Source organism: Pinus tabuliformis, chromosome 3_2, assembly GCF_031772625.1.
Source record: "Pinus tabuliformis cultivar Carrire ecotype Pingquan chromosome 3_2, CPIR1, whole genome shotgun sequence".
Classification (NCBI taxonomy): domain Eukaryota; kingdom Viridiplantae; phylum Streptophyta; class Pinopsida; order Pinales; family Pinaceae; genus Pinus; species Pinus tabuliformis.
This window is the reverse complement of record NC_142302.1, coordinates 1140293421-1140313277: the sequence shown is the minus strand read 5'-3', so window position 1 is coordinate 1140313277 and position 19857 is coordinate 1140293421. Positions and strand designations below refer to the sequence as shown.

The 19857-nt window shown below is 38.9% G+C and overlaps 1 pseudogene; it reads left to right on the top strand.

The window, feature by feature from the left end:
• LOC149184749 (E3 ubiquitin-protein ligase UPL7 pseudogene) overlaps positions 1-16255 on the top strand; it is a 59950-nt pseudogene extending 43695 nt beyond the window's left edge.
• The last annotated feature ends 3602 nt before the right edge of the window (positions 16256-19857 follow it).

The window sequence follows — 19857 nt, the reverse complement described above, 5'->3', positions numbered from 1 at the left end:
CATGATTAACATTTCTTTTGTTCTCACCATGAGTTTCCTTTACTACCCTTTCACCATTAGTAAGCATTTCTTGTAGAAACTTTGTCAGATCTGTCTTCAAATCTTCCATGCTTGTCTTTAAAAAATCCATCTTGGCTTCTACACCTTTCTTTAAACCATCCATCTTAGCTTCTACATCTTTCTTTAAACCATCCACCTTAGATTCTGTTGCTCTTTGTGCAAGTGACACTTGTTGCACTTGGCCTCATAATTTTGATATATCATGTTGCATTTCTTCTTGGTCTTCATGAGTCATGCTAGAGCTTTCAGGTTTCCTACTAGGTGTTTTCATTTTCTTCCCTCGGGTCATCAATTACTGATAATAATGCTTTACTATTCCCTTTTAATTCCTTCAAACTAAATTTTTAGACCAAGCTTATGCAAAAATTTAAAAAAAACTACACACCTTTTTTCACTTTGTAGGAGCTTGATATTGAATTTGATGTATCTCTGTAATTTCGAATTATCTAGTTCTGAAATTGCAACCTGCAATAGCCCTCTATGTCCTATTTCTAATGCCACCAGTCTGATCCAAATTGGATTCTCCAGGGAAGATTTATACCAAATCTCCCACAGTGACCTGATTATAGACTAGTTCAGCAGAGTGAACTTGTACGACGTGCCACGAGTCATTATTTCAACCTTTGGCTCTAAAAAATATATACAGGAAAACTACAGTCTGACCTATTTTTGTACCTTCTTACGAAATTTCAATCCAATGCTTAGAGAGAAAGTTATGATGATTTTTCCCAGGTCACTTGTTTGGAATGTAATTCAGGGGTCTGCAAAAAGACCAACTTCCTCAAATCATATCTCCGCAAATATAGCACGAAAAGCTCTTAAATTCAGACCCAAGATTCAGCACGATGTCTTCTCAAATGGGTTTCTTTTAGCTTCTGAAACGTCGCACAAAAAACGTTATAGCGAAAATGCCACGATGACCTTTTTGGAGCAACGAAACCCTAGAATCCAAAGCTCTGATACCAAATGTTATGAACCCAGCTCAAGAAAAGATAGAGAAGATAGATCAACGCCTTAGAATTCAACCTCTTCGAGGGGGCAACCTCCTTTACATTACATAAATGAATAATTCTTGGATGATACAAATGACAAAACATCCTTTCTATATATAGGAGTCTAAGGAGTCACAATATAACCCAGCCAACCTAACAATAATAATATAAAAGCCACAAAAATAACAATAGAGGGTTTCTATGGGGCACAATAATAACAATATGGGGACAATAGGGGCACAAAAATATTAATAAGGGATACAACTACAATAGTAATGGGGTAATCACTAGTATTATAGGGATCTAACACCCCAGATGCCTGCCCAACCAAATCCAAACCCAAACAATACACAAGCTCAACAAGGATACAGTGGAGAGACATCATACCCAGCTTATGCTGTAGAAATCTAGGAGATCAACCTAAGATCTGGGAGAATTCTCCCAGATAACCAACCTCCATCTCTAGATAGGGAGGTTGAGGAAGAAAGAGAGGAAAGTAACCTTAAAGAAAATCCACTCTTTCCTGAAATATTAACCCAACCACTCCAGCCTACCATAGAAGAAACTAAACTTCTGGGAGAATTGAAGAATCTATGTGTAAACATCTCCCTTCTCCAAGAAATCAAAGATGTTCCTATCTACGATAAGTTGATTACGGAGAAGTGCTTCAAGCATCCAGGAAGAAGAAAAATGGATTCCCCTACCATTAATGTTATTGGGCAATTATCTAACTTAATGTTGGGGAAGATAATATGTCCAAAATACTTAGACCCTGGAAGCCCTATAGTAGATGTGCACATCAATGGCACCATTTTCCCACACACTCTAATTGATATTGGGGTTGCCATTAATGTGATGACCAAGGACACCATGCTCAAGCTTAACCTCCAAGGGTCATTAAGGAGGACCATATCAGTTCTGCAACTTTCAGACCTTTCCACAGTCACCCTTGAGGGAATTGTGGAGGATTTGATGGTGTCTATTGACTCCTGGGAGTACCTTGTAGATTTCCTAGTTCTCCAACCTAAGGCTAAGCTTACTGGTTACCCTCTCATCGCTGGGAAGCCATGGTTGGCCACAACTGATGCCTACATTAGTTGCAGAGCTGGGAATATGACCATCAGGAATGGGCGCATGTCGAAACAATTAGTCTTATACCCTCCTACTCAACCCTCCCTAGAACATGATTTACCTTTATGGTTGGAGGAGGAGGAAGAAGATGAGATTTATTCTGCTCAAATTTATGCTTTGGAAGCAATCATTAGAGGAGGACAATAAGAGGAGGATGACTTCATTGAACACCTGCTCCAAAGTGCAACTCCTATTTCATTACCATTAGAAGGAGAAGTAAAGGAAACACTAAAAAATCATCAAATTGACTTATGCTTGCCTAATTTCAACCCACTCCGAGTCAAAACCATAGAATTTAGCACAAAGAAAACTTTTCAAATCAACCCATCTCTGTCTGCTCTTGAAGAGGAAAAGCTATGCAATATTTTGAAAGAAAACCTAGAAGCCTTCGCTTAGAGATACAAGGAAATGAAGGGAGTACACTCCTCAGTGTGTACTCACTACATATACATCAAGGAAGGTTGCAAGCCAGTCAATCAACCACAAAGGAGAATGAATCCAACCGTTAAAGACATAGTCAAAAAAGAACTGCAAAAACTATTAGATGCAGGGTTCATTTACCCTATCTCTGACAGTGAGTGGGTCTCTCCTTTAGTGTTAGTTCCCAAGAAGAATGGTAAGTGGGGGATTTGTGTCAATTATAAGGAGTTGAACAAAGCCATAAAGACGGATCATTTTCCCCTATCATTCATTGACCAAGTGCTAGATGACCTAGCAGGGAAGAATTTCTTTTCTTTCCTAGATGGATTCAGTGGGTACGACCAAATCCAAATCTGCCCAGAAGACCAAGATAAAACCACATTCACCTATCCTTGGGGTACTTTTTCCTATAGGGTCCTTCCTTTTGGCTTATGCAATGCTCCTGCCACTTTCCAGAGAGCAGTCTTGAGTATTTTTGCTGAATTAGTACATGATGCTGTAGAGATCTATATGGATGATTCAACACCTTATGGTTGTGATTTTCAAGAAGCCCTAACTAACCTAGGCAAAGTGATGCATTGAAATGAACCTATCTATCAATTCAGAAAAATGTGAATTCTTAATGACTGAAGGGATTATGCTAGGTCATTCCATATCTAAGCAAGGACTACAGGTGGACCTAAACAAAATAGCCATCATCCAAAGGGTCCAACCTCCACAAAATCAGAGAGATGTCAGGAGTTTCTTAGGGTTAGCTAGATGCTATAGAAGGTTCATAAAGGAATTTAGCAAGTTGGCGTCTCCTTTGTTTGGTTTTTTGGACAAAGTTTCTAAATTTATATGGTAAAAGAGCTGTCAAGAGGCCTTACACATTCTAAAGGGGAAGTTAACCACTGCACCAATTCTCAGAGGCCCAAACTTGGCCCTCCATTTTCATATTCATGCTGATGCCTCACACAAAACTATAGGAGAAACCTTAGGTCAAGTAGAGGATAAATTTCCCTACACCTTCTATTTTACCATTAAAAACCTGTCAAAGGCTGAGTTAAAGTATACTGTGACTGAAAAAGAACTCCTGGCTATTGTGCATTCATTGAACAAGTTTAGGCATTACATTACAGGCTATCAGACATTTGTGCATATTGATCATGATGCAATTAAATATTTAATGAACAAACCAAATGTAAATGCTAGAATCATAAGATGGTTACTTTTATTACAGCAGTTTGATCTAACTATTGTTGATAAGCCTGGTAAGGAGAATGTTGTTGTTGACTTTCTATCTAGGATGAATCTTCCTGCAAGTGAAGAAGGAATGGTGGATAATTAGTTACTAGACAAGAATTTGTTTGCTATTTCAGTGCTCTCCCCATGGTTTGCTGATATAGCAAACTATTTGGTATCAACACAATTCCCACCAAACCTACCCTCTAGAGAAAAGAGCAAAATAATCAAGAAAAGTTCCCCCTTCACCTGGATTGGGGGCAATCTATTCAAAATTGGCCCAGATCAGATCTTGAGAAGTTGTGTCAGGGAAGAGCAAGTTTTTGACATCCTTTTGACCTATCATGATGGGCCTTGTGGAGGTCACTTTGCGGCAAAGAGGAAAACATTCAAAGTGCTGCAAGCAAGCTATTATTGGCATACTCTTCATCAGGATGTGAAAAAGTACATTATTCATTATGATCGGTGCCAGAGGATGGAAAAGCCTACTCCAAGAGATGAAATGCCCCTACAACCTCAAGTGACTTTCGAGCCATTTGACAAGTGTGACATCACCTCATTGGGCCTATCAATCTTCCCTCAAAGAAAAAACAACACATTATTGTGTGCACTAATGACTTGACTATGTGGGTTAAAACCAAGGCAATTAAGGCAACAACACAAGAGAAGGTGGCCGAATTCTAAGGGAGAATGTATTCTACACATTTGGGTACCTTAGAGAGCTGCTCACAGACCAAGGCAACCAGTTTACCTCCAACATGATTGAAGAACTGCTCAAGCATCACAAAATAAAGCATAGGACCTCCACTCCTTATCATCCACAAGCTAATGGGCAAGTGGAGGTGACCAACAGAGCACTGGAGAACATCCTAACCAAGGTAGTGAACAACAGTAGAAAGGATTGGGTAGAAAGACTAGTTGAGGCCACCTGGGCCTATAATATGACATGGAAGACCACCACTGGATTTACAACCTATGAGCTGGTCTATGGGAAAAAGGCTTTGTTGTCCATTGAATTTGAATATAATACATTGAGTATGGTAGCCCAACTAGATTTGGATCTTAGTCATGCACAGAAAGAGAGACTGTTCCATTTAAATGGCTTGGATGAATTCAAAATGCAGGTCGTCCTCCATACAGAGATAGTTCAGCTTCAGAGGAAAATCGGGCATGACAAGCATATTAAGAAGAAGCAATTTCAAGAAGAAGATTGGACATTTTTATATGATTCTAGGTATAAATACGTTAAGGGAAAGCTAAGGACAAGATGGTTGTTACCCTATGTGGTGGAAAGATGCCATGACAATGGTTCAGTGCAGATCAGAACTATAGATGAAGAAGTCATTCCATTACTAGTTAATGGACACAGATTGAAAATATACTAGAGGCCTTTATCTAAACAAGAGTTCATTGACAGTATCAATAAGACAGTGATGATGGTGGAGCAAGTTTAAGCTCCTCCCTCATTAGGTAATTGAAAAATAAAGAAAAAAAAATAAGGATTCAGGTGAAAACCTCCATGAGGCACCTGAGTCCCATCTTTGGGTTGAAAACCTCCATGAGGCGAACCAAGGATGAGAAAAATGGAAAGAAAAAGAAGATCCCTGGGTGAAAATCTTCCTTTAGGTGCCCAGGGCCAATAGCTAGGGTGAAAACCTCTTTGAGGCAACTTAGGTGTTTTTTTTTTTAATAATATAATAATAAATAATAAAAAAACAAACAAACAAACAGAACAAACAAACAAAAACAAAAACAAAAAACAAAAAACAAAAAAAGCAAAAAAAAAAAACAAAAAAACAAAAAAACAAAAAAAACAAAATTGTTATTTGCAGGAGGATGAGAAAGACAATCAGGGAGAAAAGAGAAAATCCAAAGGGAGCCCTACCTCACATATGTTCATCTCCTCCACTCCTTACCATGCATCCCTCCATAAATTCCATTGTTTTTCACTTCATTGCTCCAATTCATGTGAAAATTGTGTTTTTCTACAGGATCCCCTGACTCATAGATTAGTTAGATCCCCAAAATTCATTCTAGACATGATCTAACCCCTCACCTCATCCATTACCATCATCCCTACATCCACACACACTCCTACTCTCTCTATCCATTTAGCAGCATCAGCTCTACAGTCACAGACACCATCAGTAGTCTTCAGAGGATGAAGAAAGATGACCATATTGTAGCAGCAGTAGCATCAGATATGCAGTCAAGAAACCATCAGTAAATAGCAGAGGAGGAAGAAGAATGACCATCAAAAACACCTCTGATATTTGACAACTGCAGTGTGGCATTAAGGCCACAAGTAAGTATCCTACTCACTCACTCATATGCATCATTTGATCAAAAGTTGTAAAGGTTAAGAGGTAGTTGGTTTGTAAGTAAAAAGGTGGCCAGTTTCCTCTAGAAAGCTAGTGGATTACATACACAGGAAACTCTATTTTTTTCTCAAATAATTTTCTTATTTCCTCCTCAAGCCTCACAAGCAAGATGCTCATCAAGTATATCTCATGTGAGGGTAGATACAGTGTCGTTTATGGCTACCATTTTAGAGAGCTTGAAGAATTAAGATTTGGGGTAGAAACACCAGTTCACCAAAGACTCAGCATACCCTATTTTCTGATGCAATCACTCATGGACTCCAGCAGCAAAGAAAAGACAGGAAATTCCCAACAGTTAGTTCACCATGGGTTGACCAGAATCCTCATTGAGGATGCCCTACAAAACCTCAAGATCCCTATAACATGGTTAGTATTCAAAGACATAACATACCAGTAGAGGTTAACATCAAAACCCTCATCTATGAAGTTAGTCCTTTTGTCAGTAAGGAGGAGGCAAAACAAGAAGAAGCATATACAGAGCTAGATGGGGATGAAATGGATGAGGAAGGAACTAATACAAAGGATGATGCTGAAACAAAAGAGAAAGAAGGCATTGGAACAAAGGAGGAGACAAAGTAAGAAATTGATAGAGATGAGAAAGAAAAAATAGAGAGGAAGAAGGCATTGAAACAAAAGGGGAAGAACAAAAGGAGGAGTCACCTAGGGTGTCTCCAGAGGTCCTTGAGTAGAAGGCAGTAGCTACCATCACTGCTCTCAGCACACCAGTCAAGCAAAAAAGGGAAAGGAGGAAAACCCCTCTACATTTCAGAACAAGAAAGAGAAGCAAGAAACAAAAGAGCTAAGTGGCTTCAGGGATAGAGAAGCAACTGAACAATCAAATCCCATGGCCCTAATTAGCACCGATAATCTAATTGTATATAATCCTTAGCTAGCACCTAGATATCTTGCTGCTCAATGGCAAGTAATTTCACATTTTGAGGATATGTTTAGGCTACCAAGAATTGATAATATACATGCCTGCATAAGGAGATGTAAAACACTGCCACATAGCTTGAAGATCAGAGAATATCAGTGGGAAAAAGTAGAAAGGAAAGCAAGCTTCTATAAACAAGAAGTAGAGACCACAGCAAAAGCATGAGATGTCAGAGATGCTACCAAAGCCACTAAGTTGCTCAGAGGATGAGGAACACTTTCAGTAGCGGGTGATGATGAGCATCATCATTGAGTAATTATATGGGCCTTAATTGACTTTAATTCACCTCCTTGCTTAGTCAAACCAACTATTCTCACAACTTATTGCATACTTTTGATTATATTTTGTTTATGAGATGAGTAGAGTTGGATATTTTTCTTTGTGGTCTAATGTGCATGTAATGCAAAAATAAATGATAAAAGCAAGGAAAATGCAGGGATAAAAGATAAAAGCAAGGAACTATGGTAAAGACCTTGGTAAAAACTCGAATGGGACAAGGGAGAGGAATTACAGGAGGTAAATCCTCCTCATTTACTACCCCTCCATTCGAATATCCCTCCATCAGCTGAAAGTACAAACAACCAAATCAGGAGTACTAGAAGGCAACCAAGCAAGTGAAGGTGCAAACAGCCAAATCATGTGTACTAGAAGGTAGCCAAGCAAGTGAAAGTACGAGTTTATCTTGAGTTGGGAGCCAAGCCTCCCTAATAGAAGGAAACCGAGCTAGTGAAAAGGACAGCACGAGTTTATCATTGAATTGGGAGTTGTGCCTCCCTAATTTTGAAAGAATTCGTTGGAGACTTCAGATGTATTAGTAGAGAGGCTTAGGACCTCAATTTTTTTAGTCACTCGTAGTCACCAAGAGTTAGGAAGAATTGGGACTTCTCACTGTAGAACTCTACTTTGTTTTCAATCTGCAAGTCTTGTAATAGTTTCTGATTTATAATGAAGATGAGTTTTTTTTGGAGCTAGCATTGAGTTAACTTAGAGGGCTGAAGCTCTTGGGTTAGGGCCCGACCCTAGCAACCAAAGCTCCTCTTTATTGTAATTTTATGCTAGTATAGCTTCCTGTTTTCTGTTCATTTGCTTAATTAGATGCATGTTCATTACAACAGTGGAAAAAAATTCATGGTTTCATGTTCATTTGCTTAAGTAGTTCATTTCCATTACAACACTAGCATAGCTTCATGATTTAGTTGTTTATTTGCTTAAGTAGTTGCAATCTCATTACAATAGTGTAGAGTAGATTAGTTGTGTTTCAGTTTGCTTCATTTATGCTTTCATTCAATTAGCAGGTTAGCAAAGAAAATATCCACAAGGTTTCCCACAGGTGTCTTGGCCTCACCTCCTCCCTCTAGGACCATGACATGAGGAAGAAACCCTGCAGCAACCCCAAAAACATAGGGTTTTGGTTTTCACAAGGAGTTTGTTGTTTAACACAGTCATTGGGTTCACTACATTGTTACTTTGTTACTTTCATGATCATCTTCTCCTTCACTCTCTTCCTGTCATTTGGTCTCCCTCATATCCCTTTCATTCCCCCTCAGCATGAAATACTTAGGTAGAAGTTGTTAATTCATGGTTTAACTCGTTTTTACCCATAGATTTCCTTTCACAGCAAAACTTGACCAATCACTGCTCGATTCACTTTTAACGCTGACTTTTTGCACCTTAAATCCCCACCGTCGATTTGCCTCATCAAATCTAACGACTTTCGCACACCTACTCACCAACTAGCTCGATCAAGTCTCCACCATTGATCTGCCTAGCCAGATCCGATGGCTATCATGCCATATTGTGTTGATTTATGTCCAATCGTTATCCGCCCGAGGGCACACGATAAGAGCGGTTTCCCCATGCTACGTGTCGCCCGAGGAGGCTAATCGCATAAAATTCTAGAAAACCACTTACAACTTTGAGGGCGTGCGATAAACAGCTTACCACCCTCTAAACCCGATCCGTCATTTCCGTACATTTGCTTCTCCCCCTTTAACCTCCACTGTCGATTTTTCCCTTGATCTACTAGCTTTTGCTTCACCCAATTGCCAACTAGCTTGGCCGATCTCCATCGTTGATCAGCCCCACCTGATCCAACGGTTGTCGCGCCATATCGCGTAGATTTCTGTCTGATTGTTATCCACCCGAGGGCACATGATTGTTGGCATTATGATACATGTGTTGTACTTGATGGAAACCCACTTGTAGCATAACAACTCACCTATATATGGTAACTAGATGAATCTATGTAACTAGATGAATCTACAAGAGAGATATCAGGTGTGACAGAATGCATGGTAGTTGTGTTTACAGATGTGACAAAATGCAGGGCAGTTCAAAGGAATCAATTCAGAAGTAATATGGAAAATCACATTATAACAAGTCTATTTAGAGGGAACAAAGTAATGGTACAAAAAAAAAAGGATGAAGGAACAAAGGACTACAGATCAGAATCAAGAAATTGAAGAAAGAGAATGGTTTAAGAAGTATACGTTGGTTCACCTTGTCCAACTAGCATATACACACGGGCTCATGGAAAAAAAGAAGTGTATATGTATGCATGCACTTTCACAAAAGGAAAAGCGCATATGGGATGGAAAATCAAGGTTTTGGTCTGAGGTATTGGTCCGAGGTATTGGTCCGAGGTTTTGGTCCAAGGTATTGGTCCGAGGTATTTGGTCCGAGGTATTGGTCTGAGGTATTTGGTCTAAGGTATTGGTCCTAAGTGTTTTTGGCCCAAGGTATTGAGAAAGCCCTAAAACTATATAAGGAGGAGAAGATCAAAGGGATACGTGCACAAGTAATGAATATCTTATGAAGTGTTAGATCAAAACCAAATATGCATGTTATGGGTTTCTGATGCTTTTCTTGATCTACACTAAATGTGCACTTGAGCATTTGATGATGGATGATATCTAATGATGGATCAGGATCATAATGAATTATCATTATGTGATTTGATAATGGATGGGCTAGATCTGATTTCTATCACATGTTTTATCCTTTATATGTGATGATCTGGGTATGTCTGAAGTCGAGAACTGTAGCGAAGTTATAAGTAAGTATTTGCAGATCTATATGCTGGTTCGCTTTGGTGAAGGTGCGTATACACGTTGGTTCGGCTCTTCCAAGTAGCATATACAAAAGAAAAGCTTGATTTTCAAGGATGACTGGTCTATCATATCAGTGTTGCTATATTACTGTTGTCTGTCAATGAAGTCTTCTCAGATCTGAAAGTAAAATTGAATGTGTTAGAGTCAGTCCTTTGGCCTTCCTTCAGTGATCAAAATGGGACTCTTATTATGTTTATTCTGTTAGATGTTTTGTACATGAGTTTCAATACAAATCATATCCTAAGCATGTTCATTAGAAGAAGCTAGGAAAGAGATTTCCAATGGTATATCACACTCCCAAAACCAGCTCCTGGATCAGAAGATATGACTGAATGAATGATTGACTCAAAAATCTCCCATGCAGTAGTTCATGTATTGAATGATGGCTCTAGTCAACTAATGGAAACAACATACATGGCTCAATATCCTCTGGTGGCTCTTCTATTACTGGCTCTTCTATTTCCTTTTCTTGCAACTTGGGAAGAATAGGTGTGGGAAGAATCATACCCTTTAGTCTCTGATCTAGCTCCTAGGGGGTCTCACTTGGAAGCATCATTATTTCCTTAAACCCGATAATCAATTGTGTCTTTGATTTTGGCCTGCTAAATTCCCTATTCAGTGCAACCTGGATATCTGCGATCCCCGCGTTTGGATGGTCATTAGAATGCTTAATATACCATGTCAGTGCACGATCATATAATGCGCTTACCAATGTTTCCTTATTTATATTGTCATCCATGACTCCTTGTGCTTCCCATAAATCTTTTACTATGAACCAAAATTGGTCTAGATCTTCGTTTCCTACTCCTTTGAACACCAACAATTTTATTGTGCTCACCATATTGAACTGTGGTGGTGGCAGAGGTGGTGTGGGTGGAGATGGGGGTGAAGATGGTGAAATTGGTGGTGGTATGCGCGGAATTCGCTACCTTATCAGACTAATCGCACTTCTTGGTGAAACTCTTGCGAGATCTTCCTCACTTTTTCATCGAGGTGAAATCAAGGGGCTAGTTTCTATCTCTGTGCTACCTTCGTTTCTATAGATCCTCCAATTTCACGTAGCCCCAAACATCAATTTATTCGCATAACCCACTTTTCACATAGTATCATTTTAATCCAAGTGTTCAAAGATTTAATGTACTTACCTCGTGGTTCTTTGAGGAAGCATCGTTCTGCCTTGCTGTAGCTGATTGACGTGTCTACCGTGATTTCAGTGATAAACCCTCCTATAATTTGATTGAGCCAATGGTCCACAACGCACGTTATCTTATCTTCCAATGCTTCTAGTCTACGCACCAATTCTGGAGTCCACACAATCGGTTTGTCGAGCCTACCATTGTTCCTTCGATACTCGCGGATTCCTATTTTCCTGCACCACGAACTCATGAATTTTTCTATCCAACCACCCTTCAGTTTATTTCTTTTTCAATTCTAATGACACAACATCAGACATCCCTTATGCAGATCCCGGTCCCAGCAACGAAACCATTTGTTGGCTTGTTGGGGCCTAACCCAGGTTCATAGGTGATTTAGCCAAATAAATCCTGGTACTACTAGCCCTTTCAGCAATAGTTCACGGAGCGCGAACTGAGGTTTCACCCAAAGTAGTATGGGAGGGTGCTAGAACTGGGTTTCTGCACCCTGGAGATGTCTGATGAGTTCAAGTGGTTCGCGGTTTGGCCCTGTGTGCATGTTGCTAAGCGCACGTACCCATACCTTGTAGCCTGTGATGCGGCATTCACGCAGCCCTACTCGGGGGCTGAATGTTGTTATTACCCAAGTCCTTACTAGTATTCCACCGTTTGTTGATTAACTTAGCTTATTTTCATGTGTAAAGTATAATTAGCAATATAAATCATTCATACAAGTGCATGCAGTAAATAAAAAATATATTTGCAATTGATATCCAACATGTAATAACTCAAGAAAAAATACATAGAATTTGGATAAAAATTCTCTTTATTATTCTCTTCTTCGGTTACAGACTCGACTCTGCCCTACGCACTCAGCTGCAGGGGTCCGCGCACTCAGCTGTGGACAACTATGCCTCTGCACACTCAGCTACAGAGCCTTCTCCTACCCTACGACCCAAGATACACTTAGACACTTGCTCTGTGCTTCTACTTCCTTATCTCATACTTCGCTCTCCTTCCTTTTCTTTTACACTTAGAGCCTCGCTCTATTTATACAATCCCATGGTCCGTGGACCATGGGTAGGCTGACATTACATTACCAACTAGGGCGGACAACCCTATGACTCTAACATACTTACACGCTCGCAATTCGTGGGGCTTTACAACATCATTTAGTCAAAACATGGGCTTTGAGCCCCAAAACATGTTGTAGGGGGATTCCATGCCCAACATCCCTTTTGTTAGATAGATCTTGTTGATCTCTGATTTTATCTACGAATATTTTAACTTCTGCCTCTATGTTTCTTTCACGATCACTTCCAATATCTTCAATATTGCATGAACAAAGAAAAGTATCACTAGAAGACCAAAAATTTGTACCTGATACTTCATTTGCTTGTTCATCTTCAATCTGAGGTGATTCTGAATCTGAATACTTACTTCCACCTAACGGCCAATTGTCTCTCCTGCTATCATTGTTCCTTTGAGATGTCTTCTTTTTCTGAGGCGCTTTCTTCTTTAGCTTCTTTCCCATTGTTTCTATGGATCTCCTTCAAGTGATCAAGCTTCTACAAAAGGACCTACTCTGATACCAATTGTTGGAAATAATACTGAGAGGGGGGGTGAATCAGTATTAGTCAGCTCTATAACTTTTTCTTTTCATACTCAAATTTATATATGCTACTTCAATGAAGGTAACTCGCGTGTACACTATACATTGCTGACCGTGATATTGTGGGTGAAAGGTCTCACTGTGCGACTGGAAATATTGCAGAACAACTTCGATATCAGTGGGATGCACATTTAACTCAGTCGGAAGATATTTCTTTGAATGCAAAACAAATATCAGAAGATATTGTAAGACCCTTTCTTTTCTTCATATGTCGGCCAGCCAAACGATATTAGAAGGTTGATGGAAGAGATGATGATCAATGCATGGTGATGTGCTTCAGAATACTTTTGCAAAGCATTAACTATGTTGATCCAAAGAAAAACTTTTTCTCACTAGCATTTGGATCTGCTGAAGAGTGTACCAGATGGTTTTACCAAGCTCATAAATTGTTTTCAATTTGCTCCTCTACTCTAGCCAAATATAGATCTCTATCTTCTAATGTGGGAGGTGAAATAGCTTTGGCTATCACCCTAGAAATGCGTTAATGGTTGCCCTAAACTGACATAAACACTTGGAAGAACTTTTTAAAAGAATGCATGGGAGATGGAAGGCTTGTTGTATGGAATCTGATAAACTGGATAGAAAATAGAAATGTCGGCCTTTATTCTTCAGTTCGTCAATACATTATGACATGAAATAGTGCAATGAATAGGAAAAACAAGGATATTGTATAGACAGATGAAACTTTTATCATTACTGCAAGTGCTATAACCATGGTCCTTTGTCCTTTCCATTCTATGCCATCAGATTTATGTGAAAGTGTCTTTTCTACAAATCAAACAAATTGTCTCGAAGGTTATGATGCTAGAGTTAAAAGTGTAGCAGAACATTTTTGTGTATATATACTTACAATTTCTTATCTCACACAGATGCTTCATGTTGCATTGTTACCTGCTCTTAAACATTCATAAACTTTCTCTCCATGTTTGAGAACAATGGTGGTAATGGCAGATTTAAAAGGAAGTTATCTTCTTGGAAATGACAAATTTGGATCTACAAAAGTTTATGGAGATTCCAAGTTCTGCTTGGGCTCTGACAAATGTTGTTAATTTGACATTAGGTTCTATCAAGAGCCCTGAACATTCTGGATAGCTTGTGGAGGGCTTATGTTGTAGAGAATATGTGTTCGCTCTTTCTTGTATTTTAGAGAATTTGATGCCATGGATTGAGAAAAAACGACGATCAAAGCGGAAAGTAAATGAGGATGAGGAAGAATATGATGACCATAGTTCTAGTGTTCCCAAGCACCATTTTTGAGTGGCATAGAAAATGGGGATGGATTTACTGAATTGACTTCATCGCTCATCAAGTATTTGAGGCCAGTCTCTCAGTAGTGGCATCTACACTAGCTTCTAGCTACAGTGAAAAGGGAGGGTTCTTCTATGCATGAAGTATATCTGGGTCATGGGGGCTTAAAGACAAAATTGGAACTGCAAGATGTTGCCCAATTGTATTCATACCTGCTTGCTACCTTTTCTTCCTTGAATTACTTTCGTGGACCTTTGCCTATTCTCAGTTTATTAGCTTTCACTCAAGGATTTTTGTCACAGTTGTGGGAGTGGTTAGAGAGATTTCTTATTTACAAGAAGGATGGATTTACAAGAGTTTAGAAGCAATTCCAGACCAATCTAAGTGTTGGTGAGAACCAAATTCATGATATAGTTGGCAGAAAAGAGGAAATTTTGATCAGAAATGTAAGCAATAAATGGGCCTCTGCCTTTCTAAGAATGAAAAGGAAGTCTTCAAATGGAGATAGCAGTACTGATATGTAAATATGACTCTCTTCAGAAATATACTGATAAAGATGATGCATGCATAGTATGGGACTTGGAACCTATGAAGAAGGGTCCTCAGGGCATTCCAAAAGATAATTCAACAATGTTACTTCTATTTTGTGTGACTTATGCCCACTTGCTTATGGTTCTTGATGATGAAGAATTCTATGAAAAATAGGCTCCTTTTACACTAGAACAACAAAGAACAATTGCGGCAATGCTTAATACAATGGTATACAATGGCTTTTTGAATAATTATGGGCATCATAACAATCCTTTGATGGATGCAGCTGTTAGGTGTTTTTACTTTTTATATGAAAGAGATTGTAGATGTAGTTTCTGCCCCCCATCTCTATGGCTTGCTCCTGCTGTCAAATATCGTCCTCAAATTTCTGCAGCAGCTAGAGCACATGAAGCTGTGTCAACTTGCTTGAAGTTGGGAGACTCATCCATGCCTTCAACGATGGGTTATTTGGTCACAACTACTCCACATGTGTTTCCTTTTGAAGAAAGGGTACAGATGTTCCATGAGTTTGTCAAAGCTAATAAATTGGCTCGAAGAATGACAGGGGAGGTTGTTGGACCTAGGCCAGGATCAATTGAGATAGTAATGCTTCGTGACCATATAGTGGAGGATGGATTTTCACAATTGAATCCCCTTGGGTCAAAATTGAAGTTCTGTGTTAATGTTTCATTTGTTAATGAGTGTGGCCTTCCAGAGGCAGGGTTGGATTACGGAGGTCTCTTTAAGGAATTTCTCATGGATATGGTGAAGTTTGCTTTTGACCCTCGGTATGGACCGTTCCTGAAAACTTCAACAGATGAGAGACTGCTATTTCCAGACCCATCAACAAGAATCCTTGCAAATGGGGTGCAGATTATTGATTTCCTCGGCAAAATTGTTGGCAAAGCTTTGTATGAGGGAATTTTACTAGATTACTGTTTCTCTCATGTTTTTGTCTAGAAACTGCTAGGCAGATATAGCTTCCTTGATGAGCTTTCTGGCCTTGATCCAGAATTGCATCAAAATCTTGTGTACCTGGAGCATTATGAAGGGGATGTTAGAGACCATGCTTTGGATTTCACAGTAACAGAGGATGTTTTCGGAAATCTAGTAGTTATTGAGTTTAGACCGGGTGGTGCTAATATGACTACTACAAATGAAAATAGGCTACAATATGTACATGCAATGGCAGACTATAAACGTAATCGGCAGATCCAGCCACTAATAAATGCATTCAATAGAGGATTATCAGATTTGATTTCACCATCGTGGCTGAGCTTATTTAATGCAAGGGAGTTCAATCAATTGCTTTCTGGGGGAGAGCATGACTTTGATGTTGATGACCTAAGAAACAACACTCGGTATACAGGTGGTTACTCTGAGAGCAGTCGAACTGTTAAATTATTTTGGGGAGGATAAGTTGCGGCCTAGTTTTGAAAGAAACCTTGCGTATTGGTTCCAAGGATTCTTGTTTGTTTTGTCATGCTTACAATGAGAGCCGAAGGCCCAGCTCAGCACCCCTACGTCCACAACACACACAAGGTCAAGAAATCAAAATCCAAGCCAATCTAGTTGTGGCGTTGTGCTTCTGGAGTGTGGCCCTACGCACAACGCTTACACATGGGAAACAAACAGAACAACAGGTCGATCAAACAACTCCAAAATTCGTGCAGGCAGGTGCAAGGTGGTAGTCAAAAGGAAGATTTTGTGGAATATGGTTCCACACCTGAAGGAGTAGATATAGTAATATTAATCCACTTGGAAAACCTTCACATAATTTGGGTTTTCAAAAACTATTTCTCATGGTTCTCGAGATAGTTTGGGATTTTAGTTGAAAATTAGTTTATAATAGAGTTTTATGATAGGATTTTGTTTTTAACTTTTTATTTCCTATGTTAAGGAAATAAAAATAGATTTGTAATTTAGTATTATAGGATTATTTTTAAAAGATAGTTTCGATTTTTGTAGCAGAAGGAGGTTTCTTGGGACTGTGAAAAGTTTCTCCTGAATATTATTTTAATAAAGCAGTTATTACCTTTTGGACCTGGGATCCATCATGGTGTTAATGTCTAGTATGTTTTTCCTATAATTCTCTTACCCATTTTGTTTTTATACCTTGTTAGAGCATTATCTAAGAGATGTGTTAGGAATTCATCTGTACATGGTGCCCCTTTCATGATGATTTTGTTATTATATGTAATGGTTGTCTTTGTAGAATTCATCCTTTGCTAGATTCTCTGTTGAGAAACCCCATGTTCCTCTTTTGTCTAACACTGCTACTGTAGATCCATCCCCTATTTGATGCCTACAGGGCAGCAGGCTTTCTCTCCTATTCTTCTCACATTTTCAATCTTTAATCTAGCTAAACGTTTCACTTACGTTACCCCAAGTTTTTCGGCAGAAACTGGCATCGACTCCAAAGCCCAATGGTCCTTTCTCTTGCTGTATTCAACCCAAAAACCTTTTAAACAAATCCCCGCACTCCATAGTTAGCCTAAAATTCATTTATTTGTAGCCATATCTTGTTGGCAAAGAGAGATACCTCTCTGGTCTGGCAGGGCTAGATGCCATATCAAAAGCTTGGTCTGTGGTTACCTCGGAATTGCCTCTTCTCAACCTTGAGGTTCATTCTGAGTGATAACAGAATGCATAAAGAGTTTGTGTCTCATTGATTAATTGATTGAGAAAGAAGGGTGATCCTTGTTGCTATCTATTTAGAATTCTGTAATATGATAGTAGATCTTCATAATGTCACTGATTGCTACAGTTTTGGTTCATAGGTTTTATGATTCAGTATCTTTAGAGGTATATGCAGGTTGGGCAAAAGGAAGTGGCGAATACGCGCAAGTTTCTTCATTAAAGGAGCATATACATTCTGACACATGACTTTTGAGGTTACAGTTAGTTCTGGTTGTTGGTGCAAGTGTATGGGTTTCTAAGGAATACTTATATCTAAAGTATATTTTATGATGCAAGGGCTATGTTTGTGATTTCATCTAAAATAGTTTGTGCACCTTGAATTCAATGTTGGATCAGGATCATGAGACCTAAAGTGACTTATTATTAGATGATCTGATATTGGTTGGGCTATATCTGACTGTGTACACCTGTTTTATTCTTTAAATGTCGTGATCTGGGTTTGTCTAAAGTTCGGAAGTGCAACAAAGTTATGAGTTGATATTTGTATATATATACCCTAGTTCGTCTCTTCAAAAGTGCGTGTACACATAGGTTATACCCTTCAAAATAGCATGTAAAAAAGAAAAGCTGCTTTTTTAGATCTGACTGATCTATCTGATCAAATTTTGTTGTTCTACCGTTGTCTATCAATGAAGTCTTCTTAGATTTGAATGTAAAGCTGAATGCATAATGAGGCTGGTATTTGATTGATTGATTGTATAAGTGAGAAGAAGTGATCTTTGTCGCTGCCTATGTAAAGCTCTGTAAGTTGACATTAGATATTGAGTGTATTGCTAGCTGGTATAGACTTGATTCAAAATTTTATGTTTGCAGTAGTTTTGAAGGTATACGCAGGTTTTATTAGGGGAGGTAGCATATACACGCAGTTTGGGTTCATCCAAGTAGCGTATACAATCTGATGCATGGTTTTTGAGGTTATAGCTGGTTTTGAATGATGATGTAGGTTTCTGGGTTTAGCACAGTGTTTTGGTATTAGTGATCTGATTGATCATATTAACTGAATGTCGGTTGATGCAGTTTAAGTTTAAAAAGTTTTTAATGGGTCCAGTATGAAAATTGGATGAAACGTGGCCTTCAGATTGTGGTGTTGTGATCCAGGAGTATCTGGTCTGAAAATTTATGAAACATTGTCCCTAGAGGAAGAGAGAAGGTCATAGCCTTTTGTAGGTTGGCGCCTATGTAGTGGTAAACATATCGGCCAGTACAAAAGCTAGAGGGGTTGTAGCTCCCTTCCAGTAGCAGTTGGAAAACAAGAGAAGGTTGTAGCCTTCTGTAGGTGGGTGCCTGCGTACTGGTATGAGTCTACACCAGTACAAGATTGTAAACAGATTTTTCTTATATTAAAAGAAGACAGCGGTAGGTGGTTTTTGTCCCGCATTGGGTTTCCACCTTAAATCTTGGTGTTCATGTGTGTTGCTTATATGTGATGGTTTATTTAATTATTACTGCACATGGTTACTATTTGTATGGTTAATGAAATACTGATGCATTGATTAAAGATCAACATATGATGAATTAAATGAATCCTAAGTCTGTTGGATATTCATTCGTTGCTTTAAAGACAGTTGCGTGTACACGCGAGTTACCTTCATTGAAGTAGCATATATAAATCTGAGTATGAAAAGAAAAAGTTATAGAGCTGACTAATACTGATTCACCCCCCCTCTTAGTATTATTTCCAACAATTGGTATCAGAGTAGGTCCTTTTGCAGAAGCTTGCTCACTTGAAGGAGATCCATAGAAAAAATGGGAAATAAGCTAAAGAAGAAAGCGTCTCAGAAAAAGAAGACATCTCAAAGGAACAATGATAGTAGGAGAGACAATTGGCCGTTAGGTGGAAGTAAGTATTCAGATTCAGAATCACCTCAGATTGAATATGAACAAGTAAATGAAGTATCAGGTACAAATTTTTGGTCTTCTAGTGATACTTTTCTTTGTTCATGCAATATTGAAGATATTGGAAGTGATCGTGAAAGAAAGATAGAGGCAGAAGTTAAAATATTCGCAGATAAAATCAGAGATCAACAAGATCTATTTAAAAAAAGGGATGTTGGGCATGGAATCCCCCTACAACATGCTTTGGGGCTCAAAGCCCATGTTTTGACTAAATGATGTTGTAAAACCCCACGAATTGCGAGCGTGGAAGTATGTTAGAGTCATAGGGTTGTCCGCCCTAGTTGGTAATGTAATGTCAGCCTACCCATGGTCCACGGACCATGGGATTGTATAAATAGAGTGAGCCTCTAAGTGTAAAAGAAAAGGAAGGAGAGGGAAGTATGAGATAAGGAAGTAGAAGCACAGAGCAAGTGTCTAAGTGTATC